Source organism: Thermobia domestica, chromosome 1 (genome assembly GCF_964235325.1).
Source record: "Thermobia domestica chromosome 1, izTheDome1.hap1.1, whole genome shotgun sequence".
Lineage (NCBI taxonomy): Eukaryota > Metazoa > Arthropoda > Insecta > Zygentoma > Lepismatidae > Thermobia > Thermobia domestica.
In genome coordinates this window covers 110,354,008-110,377,851 of record NC_137454.1, presented here as the reverse complement: position 1 = coordinate 110,377,851, position 23,844 = coordinate 110,354,008, and positions in this window count along the sequence as shown.

Below are 23,844 nucleotides of genomic sequence, written 5' to 3'. Positions count from 1 at the left end.
CATATTTGTGCCCCTCTCTCTCCCTCTTTCGTGACGTTTTCCTATCTTCTCTTTGCGTCTTTCATTTCTCCCCCGCTCTCTCCAACGCACTTCATGTTCCAAAGTTAAAACGGAGCAAGAGCTCGATATACCTGGTCTGGAGAATCTAAATAACTGTGAACTTCGGCGTCGTGTTTTTCGTGCTCCGGGATAACATCTCCGGTCCTGGTCATCTCTGACAGAAATGCTGTTTAAACGCACGAACATAAGTAAAATCTCTTTTTTAATCTCTGGGTTACCGAGTCTCAGCCGAATTACCGGGTCATTACGGATTTGAATCCTAGACCCAGTGGTGGTCTACATCATTCGACTGATACGATGATACGTTTGAGCGCTTAACGTGTTCATTTTATCTGTGCAAATTATGTTATATCCGGAAGAGATGTAATCAATGCTGGAAGTTCGGAACAGATAAATCTTTGGAAAATGCTATAAAATGGTAAAAGTTTTGGTTATTTGAAAACAGAATTTTACTTATACTAGTTCGACAGAAAATTTGTTTCCGTCCTATAATTGAATGTGTTTTATTCACGTTGAAATTTGAAACATGCTACATCTAAGCGGAACATAAACTTTTGCTTTCGAACATTTGTAACTTTTCATTACGATACACTTTGGACATTTAATATAGGGTATTTCTGAGAAATTAACAATATAATATCATTCTTCAAATTTTTCTTTCTTGTTTTGTTTCCTTTTTTTTTTGTTTAGTTTGCATTGGTTGTCTGAAATGGAGGATATGACCAACGTTGTCTACTGTTTATATTAGAATGTGTTTTGGGATCAGTACGTCCAATGAACACTACCAAATTTGCAATCGAACCACGTGGAAAGAAAGCATGTGTGTTAAACGTTTGACATTATTGTGGATGTGTCTAGGAGATATACAGTTATCACTGGAAATTAAGTGTGCTATCCATTATGAAAGTGACATAGTAAATGTTGAATCATCGTCTATATATCCGAATCGTACTGAACAAATATGTGAAAACAAACGTTATTTCTATATTACTTTTGAATTTCTTAAAAGGGAACTTTATAATGTTAGGTTCTTTTCTTACTATGTTTGAATTAAACAGTTTTATCTGTCCTCCCTTTTGTTTTTCTTCTTCTCTCCTCTTCTCTCTCTCTCTCTCTGCCTCATTTATGAATCTCTATGTAAGACATTCATTGCTTTCATTTTTCTATTGTGTGTGTTTCAGTTTCTCCCTACATCATCTTATGAATTGTGTTTCGTGTCGGTTTTGTTATTTCATTTTATCGAAGCTAATAATATCTATAGTTTGAAATTAGATTTTCGCTCATATTGTTATCTAATTTTAATATGGGAGAGAAGAAAGGATGAAGGAAAGGATCAGGAAAAGAGGGTATCTTTACCTGACACGATTATGGGATAAGAAGGTATATTGGGTGGCCTAACCTCACGGCGTTAGCTGTCGCAATTTTTTTGATGTGGAGTGTACATTGTAAGTTTTCAACGTGGATTATATTTTCCAAGGTTGGCATCAGTTATCTACGAAATATTTTCAATTAAATTCTAGATTGCATAACAAGTATATTTTCAATTATGGGTCACTCGGGCCGGATGAAAGGATTCAGTAGGCCGGTACTGGACCGAAGGCTGCCTGTTGCAGATAGTCGTACTACAGTATAGTACCATCATCGTGTTCCTGTTGAATTCCGCCATCTTCGATTCAAGTCATTTCTCTTGGAAGGGACGAGGGTCATCTGACATTCTTTAGCCGTAGATGTTCATTACATATACACTTCTGACGCTATTTACAACTTATCTGCAATTACTTAATTGTCATCACCATATAGATTAACATTCTATCCTTCTGTCATTTCTGACTTACTGAAACACGTATGCGAATTGTAAAAGAATACTACCTTTTACTAGTAATGAAATAACGTATGTGTCTGTGCGTCTATCTTTCTCTAACTTTTCGCATAGAAGAAATTGATCAATAGGCGCAAATTTTATTTTACAAGAATTGATCTTTAAAAGATTTAATTCTACACCATTTTTTTTAAATTTTGTCCCGGCGAGTATTTATTGGGTTCAAAACGCATGCACAAAACGAGATGAATAATGTCCGGGATGTTGGATATTAGTGCAATTTAATTGTTCTCCAGGAAGCTGAGGTGATTAATAACACTTTCGTTATTCACGCGCTCCATTCATGTCCTATTGTCGTGGTGGTTGAGTGGAGGTGGGAGTAATGTAACATGTCCAAAATGATTAATATCAATGTCAAATTCATAGTTTTGGGGGTCGCTGAGATGAGTAGTAACACACCCGATGCCGTTTTATTCCAATTTTTGAACCCAACATCATAGGGTTTTCGGAGGAGTTAACCATTAACCCTTTCCGGATCCAGGCTTTTTGGGCTATTTTTTAGACTTTCAGTCAAGCAGGTACTGTATCGTCACTATTTATCCCATGATCATGGTTCGTACCTCATTCTATTCAGAATAGAGCTGGCTTTCAAATGGTACCACTTGCATGCTCATACCATATACAAGAAGCGGGTAAAAATGTCAAAGTGAAAATTTCGGAGGTTAAATTTTTTTTCTCGAACTCTGGCCCCCCCTGGACCCCCCTGTGTGATCGTAGCCATCTAAAAAAATCTGAGAAATAGTACTTGGTATACTGAATGTGTGTTCCATATTTCAAGTTTCTATCTTTAATAGTAAGAGCGGGAGAATTTTTATCAAAAATTCCCACAATGTCCCATATTACCATAAAACACTATGATCTCAGAGAAAACATTCCTCAGACATCCCTAATTACCCTAGGACTATAATCCGCCAATCATTCTCTTCAGAATAATACTGCCTTTCAGGCGGTTCCATTCACATGTCTCCATCATGTATCTAAGGCGGGAAATTCCTGAAAAAAGGGATTTTTTGGGGCTAAATTTCCCTTTTTTCAAATTTTAACCCCTCTGGACCCCCTGTTTCAACGCAGAAATCTGAAAGAAAATCTGTTAAATACTACTCGGTGGACTGAATGTTTGTGCATTATTTCGATCTTCTAGGTGAAAAAATGAGCCCGCCAAAAAACATTCAGAAAATTCCCCCATGTTACCCCATACAGAAGTATATTTTGGAAAAAATTCACTGAGACGTCCCTAATTACCCTAGAATAATAATTCGACCGTCATTCTCTTCAGAATGGAACTGCCTTTCAGTCGGTATGATTCACGTGTCCCCATCATGTATGTAAGGCGGGAAAATGACGAAAAACGGGATTTTGGGGGTAAAAAAATCCTTTTTTTACCCCTTTGCCCCTCTGGTTCCCCCCTGTTTTAGCACTGACATCGGAACAAAAAAATCTGGTAAATACTACTAGATGGGCTGAATGTTTGTGTACAATTTCAATCTTCGTGGTGCAAAAGTAAGCCCGCCAAAAAAATATATCCACCACGTCCCATTTTTCCCTATATAAAGTATATTTTTCAAAAAATCCATGAGACGTACCTAATTACCCTAGAATAATAATTTGACCGTCATTCTCTTTAGAATGGAACTGCCTTTCAGACGGTATGACTCACGTGTCCCCATCATATATGTAAGGCGGTAAAATGACAAAAAACGGGATTTGGGGGGTAAAAAATCCCTTTTTTTTTTACCCCTTTGGCCCTCAGGTCCCCCCCCCCCCTGTTTTAGCACTGACATCGGAACCAAAAATCTGGTAAATACTACTCGGTGGACTGAATGTTTGTGCAAAATTTCAATCTTCTACGTAGAAAAATAAGCCCGCCAAAAAATATTGAACATAGGCTTAGAAAATGAGAAAGGAAATTTTTGACTTATGACGTCATGACCTATGTCTGGACGCAGGACGGTCTGAAACCATACGTAATGTCTTCTACAAGGCCTCTGAACTTGGAAAACAAAAAAAAAACCGGACGAAAAAGCTCAAATAGAAGAGAAATAATGCAATGTACCATGAAAAACGCGTATGGTACAAAATTGTACCATAGGATCCCCAAAGGGTTAATATGTGCAAAATGGTAGATAGTAGTTTTTATTCAATGTTTTCGTAGTCGTCCATGCAATGTATTATACTCTCGAAGTCATTCAGGTTTAACTTTAATTCCCATCATCAGAGGACTTGGATGACGTGGAAAGTAACATGTCAACATGACAGATATTATTGTCAAATCCATAGTTATCAGAATCGCTGAAATGATGGATGAAAATCCTGATGACATTTGAATCAAATATTTGACAAGAAAAGAGATGTCAAATAATCCTGCATCTGATACGGGCAACGGAAAATATTTACTTCACTCATATGGGGGGACAGCGCCGAAGACATTGACCCTTTGTAAAGTATAATTCAACGTTTTGTCGACAAATTCACCTAGTTTTATTTCTAATAGTTATAAGATCACGACATTACTAATTCGTAAATGTTTCTGGATTCGCTTAAGCAAAAGGATGCTATTTACAGTGCGTCTAAAACGTTGTTTTTATTTGTTTCAATACATGATAATTATTGGCAGTTTACTTTAAAATTAAACTTCAAGAGTAGGGCTTAAAATGTAAAGTGGGCTGGAACGGCAATTCTGTGTCTGCTAGAGTTCAGTTCCTGTTTCTGTGCGACATCCTTATTCTAGACCCTTCTAACATTCATTTTTTTACATACACCCCTGGATAGAAAAGAAATCCAATTCTACCTTCAAATCCAGTTCCATTGATCAGTATGATATGTTTATTGCATCAGTTAAAAAAAAAAAAAGAGAGATTTGCTGATTTATTTGCTTCTTTTCAAAACACGAAGTAAACACATGCTCATGTCTGTTTTTTTAAAGCACATGATTCCATTGTTTGGAGTTTCGTTCAAGACAATCAACAAAATAGACATGCTTCTGGCCGCCGCAGTTCCTTCCGAGAAATAATTAAGCGTGTAACGTTTTTTTAATAAAAAGCAAATTCATACGTATAAATGAAGGTTGAGAGGGAGGGGACCATAAAACCAATTATCACTATTAGTTGAGTTATAGAATATATTGCTCTGTGAATACACCCCCTTTTATTTTGAACATCTCCCTAAGTAAAAGTTCATGGCGTACGTATTGATTCAATTTTTAGTGGGAGGTCGCGCTTTTAGTATATTATGTGTTGGTAGTGGATGGATATGTAAAAATAATCGGAAACGATCGATATTAATGTCGAGTTCATAGTTTGGGAGTCACTGAGATGAATAGTAACTCTCCCGAAACTGTTCAAGTCTAAGCTTACCACCATCCACATGGTGAGAATGAAACTTAAAATGTCCAAACTCATTGAGATTAGTGTAGAACTCATAGTTCTTGGGGTCGCTATCACCAATCAGACCAAATAGTGTTGCTCGCGAGACGAGTCATGAGGTTTTCTCGCCTCGAAACGATTATGGAAGACTTACTTCTCTTCTCAATTATCGAAGGATTAGTTCTCGTCTCATCTCAAAATTTATTCGGATTATTTTGTAAATTTATTTATGCCCTGATTTTCTTAATTTCATCCACAATTTATGAGATTCCCTTCTCATCACGAGAGGTTTACGAAAGGTGTAGTATAACAAAAATTTAAACTATGTTAATTTTTGTAGCAGTAGTGAGGCCAGGAAGGATTAGCGGCTATACACCCCTAAAAGATTTTTTTTTAAATTACCTCATTATTATCTTTGCCAAAGTTATACCTAGCCAATTTTAAAACTGTCAAAGTTAATAGCCTATGCTATTCTTATTTTCAGTACACTGTATTTTTTATGTATTTTATTGTTATTTATGATGTAAAACCTGTTTAAATGCTCTTGTTCTTTCTCTATTGAAAGTATTTAAGCAAAACTAAATATGCTTGAATAAGTCATTGAAGCGGTGGGGGAATATAAATTTGTAGAAAACGAAGCCTTAAACAACTTTTACGGGGGAGGGTTCCGGACAACTGTGGTATTCCATACTACTGGCGCGAAAAGAAATAACGTTTTTTTCGGTTTTTAAAAGAACCGACAGAGATTTTAAAAAACCGGGAAGATTATAAAGCAGTTTTCTCGGAGTTCTTCCGTTGCCTCCAACCTTCTTCATACCACCTTTTATTTATCACTCATCATCACCATCTCCTTTAGCCTAACCGCATAATCGTGGAACGTAAAATTCCAAGATTTCATTTTTTAAACTTTTACTTATACTATGAAATTTAATATAGTCATGTAATCGTACCAAATGGTACTTTTTCTTTCTGCTTGTATTGGAATAGATAAATTACTGCTAATTTATCTATCCTACATTTACATTTTGTTAGCTGTAATTATAATATTTTTCTGTACTATGCAACATTTACGGCATTTCATCCTGGTTGTTTTGTGTATAATTGTGTATGCTTAATGCTGTGAACGAATTTTAAAAAAAAGTCATTTTAAAAGCCAGCATGTTTACATAAATATGTGCTTGAGGCGCCCCTCTAAGTTTCCATCTCCGCCTAGCTGTGATAGCTCCAGTCCGACACTGTTCAATGAATTTTGATTTGCGCGTTTTTTGTTTTGTTTTATTTTATTTTGTTATTTTCTTGTATATTTGTTCCGTGTGTTATCTGCGTTGTTATTACCGCTGTCAGTAGTTAATTTTGTGTTAAACCGCTGTAGTGGTATTCTTGGAGACAGTCGCTGACAATTCTCACATTGTTATAAGGAGCAAAGAAAGAAGTGCAACCTCTTTCTACTGGTGAAAAAATCATGTTATTAAACGTTTATTCATATCTTCGAAACCAGACAGTGAAGCTGCAGAGACAGTTTGTGCTTAGGCCTCAAGGCATCTCAGGAATGGGGGGAGAGTAAGATACCATGAGTGAGAGTGGGTAAATTCCTGGAGCTGATCTCGTTTCGATACCAGACAGTGAAGCTGCAGAGACAGTTTGTCCTTAGGCGCCAAGGCATCTCAGGAAAGGGGGGAGGGTAATAGTGTGATTCACGTGGGTAAATTCCTGGAGCTGGCCTCGTTTCTCGTGGCACTAAAACAGGTGACTATCACGGAGAATTTGAGCAGCAGAATATGAACATTTCCAAACATTCTCCTTTCGAATGTACCGCCAAATTTCCGTGATTGTTTTAGATAATGATTAATGACCGCAGACACTCAATAAAAGACCATAAAGTCTTTACGGAATGATGTTCGAAAAAAGACATTGTAGAGTGGTTAAAAAATAAAAGTGTTGATTGCGATTCAAGCTGCAACAAATTTCAAGTAATAGACATGTTAAACAAAGTTGTTTCTAACACAGAAGTCTCCTACCGAATATACCGCATTGCAAAGGAAGTCGGACATTAAGTTCTTCGTCTCCCCCTTATCATTGCGAACTCTCTCCCACTGAACTTGTGTGAAGTAAAGATTTGGGTGCTTCTTGCCGCTAAGAATAAATTACGTAAGTTAATTAATTACAATTCCTCTTCTATTATTATTATTATTATTATTATTATTATTATTATTATATTATTGGGTCGCTTACCGCTGTGTTGTTTACTTTATTTTTTTTCTACTTTCTCAAATCGGTTTCCTCCTAGTCATAATAAGTGGCAACGTCGCGCTAGTTGAACGCCATTTCCGTTTTATAATCTTCCTAGGGTGGAACAGAGAGTAGTCCCTACGATTTGATAAGGGCCAAATGCAGTCAGGTCTTTCCTCTTGCCCATCACACACTGCACTCACACGAATGACGAGAGAGTAAGTACACGGCACCAGTACATGCGCAATGGGTTTCATTTACATGCAGTGTTGGAGCCTCTGCATGGCGATTTCTGCAACTGTCTCTAATCCAATTGGCGATCACTGTATATATTGTATAACATAAAGCACTGAACTTGCAAAATACACTCTTTTACTGATATTTTCATAAAACAATAAATAATATATGAGTATAATCATTTCCTTCTAATGGTCATATCATTCAGATGAGATAAATGGCACTAACTGCACTTGGAAAGGAATAATGACCAAAGTCAAATAAAAACAGTAAAACAGAAACATTAATATTACAAAAATAAGATTCAGGGCAATTTTCCTGCCGATAATAGCAATTTGTTGTTAATGGCCATTTGAAATATTTGATTAATATGCCGCTATTTCCCCTTTGGTGTAATATATATATGTACGCGTCTGAAACTATGTATGTCTCTGTTTATAGAAAAACTTATCACTGATTTAAAAATAAAACAATAGAACGTGCCATTTTGTAAAAGGATAATAAAATCATTTAAATATTTTAGGATTCATGGTATATTTTTATACCAGGGCGTAGAATCTTCTTTGACTACTTATTTAGGTTTTATAACAGGTAATAAAACCGGTTGTTTTCTTATTGGTCAAATAAGAATGGACCAAATAACACCCAAGATGCGTTATGTTCTAATTGGAACCGGAATTCTAACATGGCGGCGCCAAGTGGGGACGGAGGATCGTGAATTTTTTCCTTAAGGCAAATTTCAAAACTTTTTCTCGGCTTCAGTTTTCAAGATATCGGATTGAATCTTTGCATACGGATTGTGTGTACCTTTGGGTGTTTCTTAACTTTTTGAGATTCCTACGTGATACCGGGCCCGGGCCAGAGGGCAGCAAGTGTACCGAGGGGATGATTTTGCCGGTTTAGGTGTATGATACAGACATGTGAGTGGTGATGTTGGAAAGGGCTCGTTATACTGAAGAAAATGGTGTTTGTACCATGAATGTAGGCCAAATTGTAATAACACAGTAATTTGTTATTCTATTACCTGACCAGGATAGCAGTGAGGTTTTGGAAGGATGGCGTTGCTGTTGTGCTTACATCAGTTTCTTGACAAGCGCGATGGGACAGGGAAGCGGAGAGTTTCAGTCTATCGAACAGTTTCTAAAACTTGCAATTTGGATGTTATGCATAGCCTAATCTCTTTCCACTTAATAAAGAACGCCGTAAGTTATGTGGTTGTAGTGAACCATACCTGCAGCAATGCAGATGTATTGTCAATAGTGATATATGAATGGAAATCACCAATTTAAGAACAACATAGGACAATTGGCAACTCAGTGAGCTACCATGTATTAAGCGGATTGTATAAAAATTAATTACGTTTTATTCGATATCATTATAAAACAGGAGCAGCCGCCGGTAAAATGCTGCTCGCTAGTTTGTTCGCAATTCAATGCGGAGGGTGTATTTTTGTTGTAGTTGCTTTTTGCTTGTTACTTAAGATATTCTGCAAATAACTTCAATAACGTTTGAAACTGTTTGTCTTAACTTGAGCCAGGGGCTCTTGAATGATTGGGGGCGGTCGTTCGAAATCAAATTAAGGTAAGAGTGTATTGCAAAAAAAAAAAAAAAAAAGTAAAAAAAATTTAGAAAAGGAGACGTAGCAATTGTCTGCAGTTTCTTTAACAGAAATGGCCACCTGCGATTTCGAAGGTAGACATTGTTTTGAGCAAGAAACCCAGTGTAAGTAATTTCTTGCAATTTATTGCTTTATTTGACTTCTGCAACGTAAAACAAAAAAAATATGTCCTACGTATTTTAGGTTTTATTTACATTTATAATACAAGGGTGAAAATTCTTACATTTTATTCTTAAAATAAAAAATATCCTATTCTGGGGGGGGGATCGCCCCGATCGCCTCGCTCCCTGGATCTGCCCCTGACTTGAGCATATGCGTGAAGTGATTTATTACGAACAAGACAAAAGGAACTGTGATAGATTGATTGCAATAATCCGGTTAGAAACACTGCTGCTTGAATTTTGGTTCCAAAACCGGCCGCCCGCACTCGTTGCCTGGTCAGCTATTATATATATATATATATATATATATATATATATATATATATATATATATATATATATATATATATATATATGGCCTAAATTTAGAGTTTCAACAATTTTTTCTGCCCTTTTTTTTCAAAATACAATATTTAAATTTTCCACACGTATTATCCCTACGTGAACCCAGGCCCGCACATGGAAAGTTTTAAAAAACCGGGTTATTCCCGTATTTTCCGGTTTAGGTGTATGATACGGACATGTGTATGTTACCGTTAAGAAGAGCTCGTTATGGTGAAGAAAATGTTATTTGAACCATGACTCTAGGTGAAATAGTAATGGCGCAATGTATTTTTGAAGTACCACACACACACACACTCACTCACACACACACACACACACACACTCACTCACACACACACACACACACACACACACACACACATATATATATATATATATATATATATATATATATATATATATATATATATATATATATAGGCATGTATGTATACGATGATAGAATGGGTCACCTTGAGACTTTCAAAAATTTCTTCTGACTTTACATTTCAAGCCACAAGACTGAAATTTTGCACACGTATCATGTACACGCATCTCCAAAATGATTGTCGCATATCTATAACTGTCTTATTGTAAGAATATAATTTGATAATTATTTTGCAGGTTATTTTTAATATTGTTACTATGCGTATAGTCGGGAAATGTAAATTTGTGACAGATTTCGTAGGAAAACAATTATAAATACGAAAATTAGAATGAGTAAAACAAAATGTTGCTAAATGGACAAGAAAGTTTTTATTTTCGTTTTATTGTTCTTATTTACTGCTCTTTTGACATGAAATTTGTCACATACATGTCTTCGCTGATTATACACATACTAACATTATAAGAAATTCCGAGCGAATTCGTTATCAAATTTAATTCCTACAGCAACATAACATGAGTGTACATAACAACATATTTTCTAAAATGAAATCCCTACGTGAACCCTGGCCCAGGCCAGAGAGTCGCTAAAATATCATTTTTTTTTCAAATACATTTCCCGGTTTCCCCGATTTTCTCGTTTATGCTACACAATACGGACAAAAGAGCGGTACCGTCCGTTGCAAAGTATGCTCTATCATCAAAAATACGAGGTATGAATCATGATCTTACGACAAATAGCTGTTTGAGTAAGTCTAAAATTTACTTCAAAAATTGGAAATGCTGAAGGAGTTCATTATTTTTTATAATTATTTACGAAATTTGATATTTTATACTGAAAATTATATATATATGAGTACTTCCGACGAAATAGGATCGAGACTGGTTCCTCTCGTTTATAAATACAATTGGGCAGTGTTCGAAGTGAAAAAAAAAGAGGCTGTATGTTTTATTACGATTTTTACTGTTCCGCCCATGCTGAAAACACGACATTTATCTATATGCATTAAGGAAGACGACTCACATGCATAAGAAAATTCAATATAGCACATCAAAATATATAATAGACCAATTTCTTTCAAGAAATCTCATTTTAAAAACAAAGGTAGGAAAAAGGTAACAAAAATGTCCGTGGTTTCTACTTAGAAATTATTTCTGCATAAGAAATAAAATCTTCGACGTGCAAAGCTATTCGTCAATTATCGTGTATAAAAAGGATTTATTAAAGTTGTTTAGCATCTACTCTCCAGGTAGTTGGTATGTCTTGATTACTGAAAAGCCAGAGGCGGTATGCCTTAATCACTAAACAACCAGAGGCGGTATGGTATACCACCGCATACCCTTTCACTTCGACCACTGCAATTGAGTGTTTACATGTGTATCAAGTAGGATTGTGTTGCCTCCTTTCAAGGTGATACTCATGATATGTTATATATGTCTTTTTTTCTTTGTCTTTCTATGTATTTCATAGTTTCATTTAGCCCCTTCTCGCTTTCTGCTGGAATGCTGTAATATTTCAACTACTTCCTCTGGATTTGCAAATTGTCTTGTTGTGATATGCTTAACTGTCATTTGTATAGATACAGTATGTTCTTGTTTTATTTATATTTAGTTCCTTTCCTGTTCTTATTGTATGCTATTTTTTTCTTGGAAGATTGGGTATTATTTTCTAGAATGTGTCAAAAATAAAGAACATTGGGCTCATAACTCTACTATAATTCTATAACCAATTTGGATATGACTACCGCCCATAAGTATCAAACGGGCTTTGTTTTGTACAGTACAAGTGGATATTTGAGAAATCAAATTCAATCTTTAAGTTTTACGTCCAACGATTATGCCGGCTAGAATAAAGAGGACGGTGATGAGAACTGAATGGAGTGGTGTAATGATGAAAGTTCGAGGAAACAGGAAAACCCCGAGAAAACCCACATATGTCCCCTTAGAGCTCACTTGGGGCGAGGTAGGATCGACCGAAAGAGTGTAAACAGTTGAGGTGAACGCTCTACCACTGAGCCACTGCGGCCCCTAAAACGGTACATATATGATCAGTTCTGAAACAAATATCATCAAAGTAGTACCCTTCTTTCTGAAGTATTATTTCAAATTTAGCTTCGTATGGGGCAACACTATCTGGTAGAAGTACGTTTCATGTTTTATTTTCTACTATTGATTAAAATGTATGTTTCAAAGTCAGGTGAAGATCCGTAATTGTCATGCATCTACACGTAAAGACTCTGAAACAATAACAGCCACAATGACAACGCACGTCAAGTCCTGAGCTCGAGATTAGCCATCAATACCAAAAATTCAAACTTCTTCTTCTTCATCATTGTATTATTATTATTATTATTATTATTATTATTATTATTATTATTATTATTATTATTATTATTATTATTATTATTTTAAGACCTCTTAGCATTTTTGCCCATCACAATAGGTTCCACTATTGGGCTATGAAATAATGACGCCACAAAACTCTCGTTGCTTACTACGTCGTAGAACATGAGACTTTATCCGTCCTCAGTTTATGACTGTATCTATTTAATCACGTATAGGATAACACTCTTGGAGTCAGCAAATGTGAATGCTACTCCCTTGTTTAAATGCGAATTAAGCTTAAGCATCCCAAATAAAATCAGAAGAGACGGCATTATTTTTTTAAAAAAAATATTAAAATTAAATTTAACCAACTTTTACGAATGGAAATGTATCGTGACCTCTGGAAAGTGTGAAAGTTGAAGTGAACAGACGGAAGATTAATATTGAAGGTAGGCGGGTGTTACTCGCAAACCGTCGATATAATGATTTAACTGACGTCTGAACACCAAACATGTACTGATTGTTCACATGTATAAACATGGAATCGAGAAAGCTGCTACAAAATGGTAATTGTTCTTCTTCTACTGGTACACTAGCTAGCGCGCGTGCCTCTGATGTACAGATGCATGCTTTCGATTCCTATGGAAGAGCCAAGAAATCTGAATACATCAATGTATTTCGGACTCCATCTGAAGCTGTAGGGCGGCGCCTCATACAGCTTAGATACTTAAAGGGAAGGTAAACTCCTATCCAATCAAGAAAAAAGTTATTTCAATCCCCGTTGTTCACTTTTTCGAGTGTTGTTTTCCTACCTGACGAACAACAAAGGGAGAAAACAGGAGTGTCTAAATATAGGTGACTAACAATGACTATTAGGCCTCTGGCAGGGGGACTGGCGCTATTTGCAATCACTGTACAATCACGGTATGAATTCACAATAGGAATATGTAGATTTTTAAACTTTACACTATAAGTATGAAATATAATACTGACAAGATCAGTGTGTAAATAATATGTATATGTGAGATATTGTATGTGAGATACGTATTTATAACTGATGCGACTGAACCACACGAATGCATCCTCGCTTTGCCACATGTGCCCACCAGCTGCACTCCTGCTATGGCTGGTTGAGATAAATACAATCCTTGCTTATAGTGGTCACCTTACACACTTTGCTTAGTTTATTTAACATTACATTGTTTATAAGATACGCACGAATGGTGTGTTTATACATATAACGAATAATCCCTCCTAAGGTACATGTGTATCGGGAAACATAACTCCAACCGCACACACACACAAATAATATTTTAAGGTACCGGTACTAACAGCATCGATCTTGCTATATATATAAAATTGAACAATGCCATTTCGACTTTGCAAAATACTTTAAACCAGTCCTTCTTTTCGATACGTAGGAAGACGAATTTGAACATGCAGCAACGTGAATCGGAGACACACATTTAGAGGTACAGTAGAGCGTCAATTATCCGAAGTAATTGGGGGACATGGGTGTTCGGGAAACTGGTTTGTTCGGATAATCGAACTGTACTGTACTTATTTTTTTTTCTTTTTTTGGCTCAGGCCCGTCTTTCAGATCCGGTATCTGAAAAATTAAACCGGAACGGGTTATCATCATTGCCATTATTGCCTGTACTGCACTGTACTGTACTTCTACAGCCAGTGCCAAACCGACAGAAGTGTGCTGATTGTTGAAACACAGCGACTTGCGGCTTGGCCGGTCAGCAGCGCCTTATGAAGGCCCCATTAGAAGCAATATTCCGGTAGCGGTGGCTCAGTGCGGCGACTACTGTGGGAAACTTGGTTTTGGAGTGAGGGGGATGATGGACGGTAGGGTGGGAGAGTAACGGGTGCAAGCGAGTACACAGTTCGGTTAAGCGGTCGTTCAGTTGACCGACGTTCGGATAATCGACGCTGTACTGTATTCCCTTTTCGTACTTCCGTAGTAAATGTAAACGAAAATGTCAAATTTTTCTCCAGTTTCATAGTGAAGTTACCGAAACATAAGTTTTGTATGTAAATTTAAAAGGAAAACAATGTATTGCATTTCAAAGAATACCAACGATCTTATGCAAAAGTGAATGTTTCTGTGCGTCATCTAATAGATGTAATTTGTTTAAATGTTAACATTGTAGAGAATAATAAATGGCTTTTGTGATGGACAAACACCATGCTCTTGGGTTTCCTCGGAATTCTCTCGTTTCCTCCCCCATTTGTTCATTCCACAATTTCATTTATTTCTCATAATCACCGTCTCCTTTAGCCAAACCGGCACAACGTGGGACGTAAAACTCAAAGATTTATTTTTTCAATTATAATACAAGATATTTAACAATTAATAATAATTTCTTTCCCACTCTCTCAATCATACATGCACACACTAATTACAAATAAAAGGCATATCAACAAGCATATCGGAGCAAGTTGAACTTCAAACTTTGCAACGCCATGGGTACTTAAATACGCCACTACTTAATTTTGCCAATAGCCTTGAACTATGTATTGTGATGAAACACTTGTTATTGACTAAAATAATGCCTCTTAGCCAATCCATTTTACTGATTCTTAAAAGCTTATATAGAAGCACGAAAGGTCTTTTCCCACTAGGTTATATGAGTAAAACTTTAATATTGATTAAACACTGTTATACAGTATATCGCAAACAATGATTTCCACGCAGCTTTTATCTTTCTACTTACCTTCACAATAAAATAGATTCATATATGTGATATAAAATAGATTTGCGTATTTTACAGGTTGATTACTAAGGTGCATTTGTTTACAATTTACTCCTCAAACTTTGATGATAAGTTTATTTCCCTATAGCGTTGGCTTTTCTATCAAGGCTAGAATGTGAAGCCGAACTACGTAAGCATAGGCCCGTTCGCTGTACTTTGCTGCCTCTGTGTGTGTGTGTTCTCGGATTCAATACTGAGTGAAGAGATCGACAGCAATCCTGATATAAAACCTGAACAATGAATTACGTCAAACTCCTCCGGAAGTTTTTGAAGGATATCATATTTTGCTAAGATGAAACATACCCTTGAAAAGTATATCAGCATCTGTAGCTTAATATGGATAAGAGCTTCCTCGAATTATATGGAAGACAGTCTGCCCTGCATAATAGTAATAAGGTTTCTATTTATTTATTTCTTCTAAAAAAAAGTTATTTTATATGCATTAATATGTAACTGCTCAATAAGAAACAAAATAATTTCAGTAAATTCACTTTTATTAATATTATTATTATTATTATTATTATTATTATTATTATTATACTGCTTATGTATTTATATCCATGATACAATTAAACATAAGTTGGATTTGTCAGTGAGGCATATACCTACAAACAAGACTGCCCGATTTCTATCATCAACTATGGATTTTATTCTCCCGTTTTACCTATGACTTAGGAGTTACGGGAAACGGGATTTTGTCATACTTGACGACAATATAGTTTGAGATTGCTACTGTACATCAACATCTATCAATATGTTAAATTACATTTTTCATCGTGTATCTCCTCTGAACTACAAGCACTGAACATTGAATTAAATGTGGAATTACGAATATTACACAGTATCACCATAGATTTCTTTGTTTCATGGAAGTAGAACAGAGAGCTTAATAACGAAAACATGCAATCTCAACTATTTATACACATTTACCTATCTATCTATCTATCTATAGCTGCTTGAAAGTAGCTTATTTGCGGACTAGTAATTTATAGGTCTAAAAATAGTACATCGGCATAATAAATCATAGCAAGTACATTATATTGCGTAGAATTAAGGTCCTTCAATAGGCACTCACGCATCTGGAGAATTTTGTTGATGGACGAATGCGCCACGTAGTGGCACTTCGTGTAACCCAAACAAATACAGCAAACACAGCAAGGGTGCAGGTCAAAACTCATCCGGCCTTACCCCCTGGAGTCACAGATCTTGTCCCTGTGCAGAGAATGGTGGTAAAACAAAAATTCTTGTCCATTATAAACCCTCTGTTCGATGTGTAGTCTCTCTGTCTGTAAACATCGTTCTCTTGCGATGATTTACACTACAAATCAGATGTTATTGGCTCTATATGTAACACGGGTCATAGGAAAATTTTCAATGCATATAGACTTATTCAATATAAAAACTAATAGCAAAACGCTCATCTTTCAAATTAAATCACATTACACAGAGTTAAACCTACGTATATGAGCAATTCTTATGTAAAAATGACTAGAGTAGCAAAGGACCGAAGCACATGAAAGGCTCCAGCCAGTGGCGTAGCCAGAAAACTCGTCAAGGGGAGATTCAGAAAGCATTTCTGGAACGCAATTCTTGTATTCATATGAAATAATCAATAGTTTTTACTTTTACTACAGATAAGCTTTCCATTTTATTCTCGTATGAGTCTCCTTCTTCCCACCTATGTTAACTACATAAAATACATTACCCAAAGTTTGTATTATTATTATTATTCAAGAAAGCGTTGTATGTAATGTCAACCTCCAAATTATCCTTACATACCTTATTCAAAATAGTAGTATCAACTACCAACTCGTAAACTTACCACTGGCGTATTTAGGGGGCTATCGGGCTCCAGTCCCCTCCCCGGCCCGAAAATCGTTAAAATTTGCTGGCACCCATAAGGAAAAATTAAAGTGCTTATTGACATATTGTGCATAGCCCTACGTCTCCTAAACAAAATCCTAAATATGCCATTGAAACTTACTCAATATTTCTGATAAAATATCCTATATCCTATTGTATAAAGTATACTCTTTTACTTTATGAGTTTAATATTTCGTCTTTTTTCGTTGCGTCCCTCTTCTAAAATTCACAACGACGCAATTTGAGTCATAATTGCAACCTGTATGTACAAAATTTAACAAAAGTAATAAATAAACTTATCCGTAATGAAAATAAATTAAAATACAATAAAACTCTGTTCATTTGGCTATATAAACTCTTCTATGTGAGGGGAAAATCGTTAGTAAAATTACTGTGGCAATAACAATTTCGTACTTTCAGTGTTCTAGAACTAAGCAGATCATAGTGTCTTATCGATACCAAGAAAATTAATGTGAGATCCAAGTATACCTAAAGTTGTTTTTTTCTCCAAGATCATGAACCTTAGATTACCCTTTTTCTTTCTTTCCTTTTGTTTTCAAAACGTGACATTTCTAGTAACCAGAAGGAAAAGTACATCTCAACGTTAGATTTTGTTGTACAAAAATCTTTGGAATAGATCGATTAATTCAAATGCTAGTTCCATATCGATTCCTCTAAGCGAGGAAAATTACCCAAATTGGTCTAGAATAAAATCTTGCGGTGGCGATGAAGTTCTACTTCTTGTCGTGCCGTGGAGAATTAGCACCCGGAACGAGAGTATACGACGGCGCCCTCCGTACATATGAGTGAGGTCGACAGACCAACCGTGAAACGCCATGTTTGGCGGGAAGCGTAAGAAAATTTTCAAAAATAAACCCTGATTTTCATTGGTTTTGAGCACTTTTTATTATTTTTTTCTTCCATTTTATATATGTGCACGCGATGCGGACTGGTAGTTCACAGTCTCTGTCCTTGGTTAGCTGCCAGTCCTGATGGGCTTATCCACGACGATGGATTGTTGGAAGTGAAGTGTCCAAGTTCAGCTCGTGATTATACCCCAACAGAAGCGGCTACAAAATTGAAGGAGTTTTACTTACACATAGACCCTCTCACAAAGGAGCTGAAACTGGAAAGTAACCATAACTATTACTATCAAATTCAGGAACAGTTACGAGTGACAGGTAGACAGTGGCAAGGGTGCCGGTTTCTCTGTAAATTTGGGGGGGGGGGGGTTATTCAGATGCAGAAGGTATATTTTTTTCTATATATGAAGATTTTAATACAAATTGCACTCAAAAATTATGCCAAATATTGTATATTTTACAAATATAATAGGGGACCCACATGAGCTTTGGGGGCCCGGGCCCCCAGGATCGGCGCCTTTGGACAGTAGTGTGACTTTGCTGTTTGGACACCAAAGGGACTATCCATTGAACGTATCCGAAGAGATTATCATTTTTTGAATAAAGTGTTTCCAAAATTACAAACATTTTATATATGTTATATTTTACCAGAGTTGCTGGATCCTCGAGTAAGATGAAGTCAGAAGATACAATTTCGTGATAGGAGGGATAATCTCAAATCGTAGAAGGAAACGTTGTAGGAGTACCAAATACACCCATGTAACTATGGGAAACTCATGCATTCTGCTGTGCATTTCTTCATATTTCTTTTTTTACAAATTATAGTATACCCGTCTGCCTCAAATAAGATTTTAAAAGGTGAAAAATAAACAACATAAAATTTTACAATTCTTAAAAAGTTATATCTAAATTTTCCACCACGAAACAGTTTACATTTTTCAAAAAAAAAAAAAAAAAAAAAAAAAAGTTGGTAGGCATATTTAATGTAATATTATTTGTAATATCACATGTAGAAACGTTTGAACAATATTTTCATTTGAGAAACAAGTGAATTTCCTTTCAAAGTGAAAAACTACAATAAGTAGCTTCCGAATTATGGGAATTCAATAATAAAACCGGAAGTAGTACATCTATAACTTTTGTTTTCAATAGAATGATCCTCGTGTTCTCGTTTGGCAGAATCCTGTTTCGCAGATAGGGATTCCAACTGGTTTTCAACGTTCAGTGTTGCCATGTTTCGAAGAACAGAAAATACGCAACGAGTGTACATTCCCGTTTTGCAGAATGAGAGATGTAGGTTTTTGGAAAATCTGTACTGCACCTGAAGCACTCCGATATCTTTATTATACGCTGAGAAACGCCGATACTTGTAATACATGTTGAGAAATTGATCCTTCGTTTGGAAATTGATTCCATGGAAGCAAACGTCACGAGTGAAAGATATTTGCTCATTGATGACAGACAAAGGCAAACTCTATTCCGAGTCGCACCTCTTTCTTAGATTTGTTTTCCTTTCACGCGAAAGAGGAGGAAATTGAGGTGAATTACTCGTTGACATTTAGCTGCTAAGACACTTCTTCAGAACGGGAATGAGTAAACTTGGCAACGCTGTACACTGATTCTGCAAAAACACCGAGTAACCAGAGTGATAAGATAAAAGATAGAACCTGTTCCTCCGACTCTGTATCCAAATCAAATCGCAATTACTTACCCGCTATCTTGCACTTCCGGTTTGAGTAAAAGAATATGCGTGAAAGTCGAATAAACTATTGGGACATGGAATCGGTTCCCAAACAATGCTTTTAGCTATTTTACCGTTTCTGTTCTATAGCGATGAAATGGGGGACCGTAAATGACAATTTCTAAAACTACTTGTTGAATAGAGTTTACCTTAGGAGAACCTATTCTTGCGACAATGAGTACATTCCTAAAAAAAAAAAAAAAAAAAAAAAAACTTCTTTCTTTCCGTTTTTGCACTATGACGACCAATATTGAAGCCGGAAAAGGTTATTATTTATTTATTTATTTATTACCATTTACAATTTGAGCAGAGGGTTAATGGAGAAGTTGATACCTACTGCTGGGATACTGAATCAAAGGCAAAAATAAACTGCTTGCCGTTGTCTCGTAACAAGTTTTGCTCTTTAGTCAATAGAAAACGGAAGAAATTGGTAATATATTACTATTTACTGTGTTCGTAGGGAGCAGTCGTTCTTTCAGAAAAAATGTTCCGGGGGGCACTTCTGGTACTATTTTATTTATTATTATATTATAGACGTATTATTTTGGTTTTGTCCGGGGGGCACTCTCAGAGTTCCGGGAGGGGCAGTGTTCCCCATAAAACATGTCTGGAAGAAACCCTGGTAGGGAGATGCGAGTGAAATTTTATCTTTTCTTGAGACGAAGAATCAATTGTACAAAACCGCTTCTTGCTATGTTACCATTTCTGTTCTATGGCGATCAAATTTCAAATCGGAAATTGTTAATTTCTACCACTTCCGGTTTGAATAGAGAATGAACAAAGAAGTTGAATCCTATTGCTGAGACACTGACTCAATTCCAAGAAACCGCTTATCGATATTTCTTACGGTTCTTGCTCTGATACCTGTTGACAGGTGGACGGATAGTCATTCTATAATACCCATGCTTACGCATAGCATAATTCGGAAGTCTAAACCGTATTTTCGGTTGGGAGGTGGGTGTGGCTTCGAAGACATTTGAGCGAGGGGACATGAATAATTCAAACAAAGCCTCCGTAACGCTATTATTTCAAAGGTGAGCAGATTTTTAAAATAATAATAACTCACTTCTGTATGTTCTCTACTCTTCACTATTTACTTGTCGAATGAAGAAATGATAAAAGAAAAAAGGATTTTCAGATTGCCGTAGACGTGAAAAATGAGTAAATGTACTAAACTTCCTCGGAACAAACACATGGCAGACAGTGTCTTGACCTGTTTCTCTTAAAAACAGCCCACCAGCTGTGACATCCCTTGACAAAGAAGGAAGTTTCATTCCCAGACAGGCCCATGCGACTTCTGTGAACTCCCACTGTTTGCAAGCTATGAACAGAACATCTCGATAACAGTAAAAGACAATTTGTTGAAAACATGTCAAACAACTGTTTGCAGACACTAGCGTCATATAATATTTTACTTGATGATAAGTGCGAGGAATGACTCCTATACAACTTGTGTAGATTTTTATACTGTTTTTATATTATTGCATGTGTCCATGTCCCACAATGAGGTAATCGAAATTCCATGTGGATCATGCACTCAGCAGCGTATCTAGGAAGTTTTTGTGTGTCTGCGTGGGTTCTTAGTACCGGATATACACAAAAATAACCAACATAAAAAATATAAACAATTACAAGCATCAGAGTACATAATCGGAAATTTTTGAGGGGGCGGCGCCGCTGAGCCCCCTTTCCCTACGCCACTGCATGCACCAGATAGTGTAGTAAACGAGCATGGTTTTCGCTTTCAATATGAAGTGTATACAAAAATGAACTTCACAATCCCGTATCAATAATGCAATAGATATTCTAGTATGATAAGCGCGTAAGTACGGTAACTTTCGACAAATTGCCAACAAAAATAATATAGTTCATTTTTCAACTATAGAAGCTTCTAAAAATGGTAATAATGAAGTAATCGCAATTTCGTATGAACCATGCACTAGATGTTATAGCAGTCAATGGACGTGTGTAGTGTGCCAACATTTTATATCGTAGCCTTCTTTTCACTAATAGAATCCTCACAACAATGGAAAAAAAAAAAAAACGAAATGGCAATTTTCTCGTACATCATGCAATAAATATTGCACTAGTGTGCATGACTTAACACTAATTGAAAAATTTACAACGGAGATATCCTGCATCATATTGTAAACAATGAAATGAAAACAGCAATGGAAATAATGCGGAAATCAAAATTTCATATGGAACTAGTACATACGTCTACGTGATTTGACATCCATTGGTGAATTACTGACTGAGATATAACGTCCAGCGTTTTCAACAATGAAGTGCTCACAACAATGGAAATAATTAGGAAATCAAAATTCTCCACAGAAAATAGACTAAATGTTGTACTAGTAGATATGTCTGCGTGATTTCAGATCTGTTGATGAATTACTGACCGAGATATCGCGTCCAGCGTTTTTAACAATGGATTTCTCACAACAATGGAAATAATAAGGAAATCAAAATTTTCAACGGATAATGCACTAGATGATGTATTAGTACATACGTCTGCGTGATTTGAGATCTATTGGTAAATTACTGACCGAGATATCGTGTCCAGCACTTTCAACAATGGAGTGCTCACAACACTGGAAATAATAAGGAAATCAAAATTTTGCGCGGATAATGCACTAGAAGTTGTATTAGTACATATGTCTGCGTGATTTGAGATCCATTGATGAATTACTGACTGAGATCTAGTGTCTAGCGTTTTCAACAATGGAGTGCTCACAACAATGGAAGTAATTAGGAAATCAAAATTTTGCACGGATAATGCACTAGATGATGTATTAGTATATACGTCTCCGTGATTTGAGATCCATAGGTGAATTACCGACGGAGATATCGTGTCCAACGTTTTCAACACTAGGGTGCTCACAACAATATAAATAATAACGAAATCAAATTTTTGCACGGATAATGCACTAGACGTTGCATTAGTACATATGTCTGCTTGATTTCACATCCATTGGTGAATTACTGACTTAGATATCGTGTCCAGTGTTTTCAACAATGGAGTGCTTACAACACTGGAAATAATAAGGAAATCAAAATTTTGCGAGGATAATGCACTAGAAGTTGTATTAGTACATATGTCTGCGTGATTTCACATCCACTGGTGAATTACTGACTGAGATATAGTGTCCAGCATTTTCAACAATGGAGTGCTCACAACATTGGAAATAATTAGGAAATCAAAATTCTGCACGAATAATGCACTAAATGTTGTACTAGTAGATTTTCACGCTATACATTATTGGTGTACCTGTTCGCGGCGCCAAGCTTTACCGGGGTTTGAGTCCGACTGGAGTCGAACCTCGGTTCAGCTGAAAACGCTAAAGATGCGAGGATTCGTCCGCTGGGCCGCCTGAATATTACTCCCCCTCCTACTTAACTCCTAGACCAACCCCTCAGTATCTGTGAATGCTACGTAGCTTGGTGTAGTCCTGTTTCCTTGGTCATTTGCAATAATTTCTACCTTCCCATTCTGGAAGACTCCAACACAGGAATATGTGGTCCCAAGATCGATGCCTACAGCTGGTGCTTTTGCCATGTTTATTCTCTTTGGTATGTATTACAGACAAAACTCGATGATAGTTTTCTCACGTTCCACACACTATAACATCTTGTGACTGAATATTCCTGTGTTGGAATCTTCCAGCATGGGAAGGTAGAAATTATTGCAAATGACCAAGGAAACAGGACTACACCAAGCTACGTAGCATTCACAGATACTGAGGGGTTGGTCTAGGAGTGAAGTAGGAGGGGGAGTAATATTGAGGTGGCCCAGCGGACGAATCCTCGCATCTGTAGCGTTTTCAGCTGAACCGAGGTTCGACTCCAGTCGGACTCAAACCACGGTAAAGCTAACCGTGAAAAATGGCGCCGCGAACAGGCACACGAATAATGTATAGCGTGAAAAATAGCGCATCGAACAGGGACTCGAATAATGTTTACTGCAACAAAATGTCGCATCGAAATTGGGATTCGTGTTTTGGAGACAAAAGTGACGTTGCAATCATTGACCCGG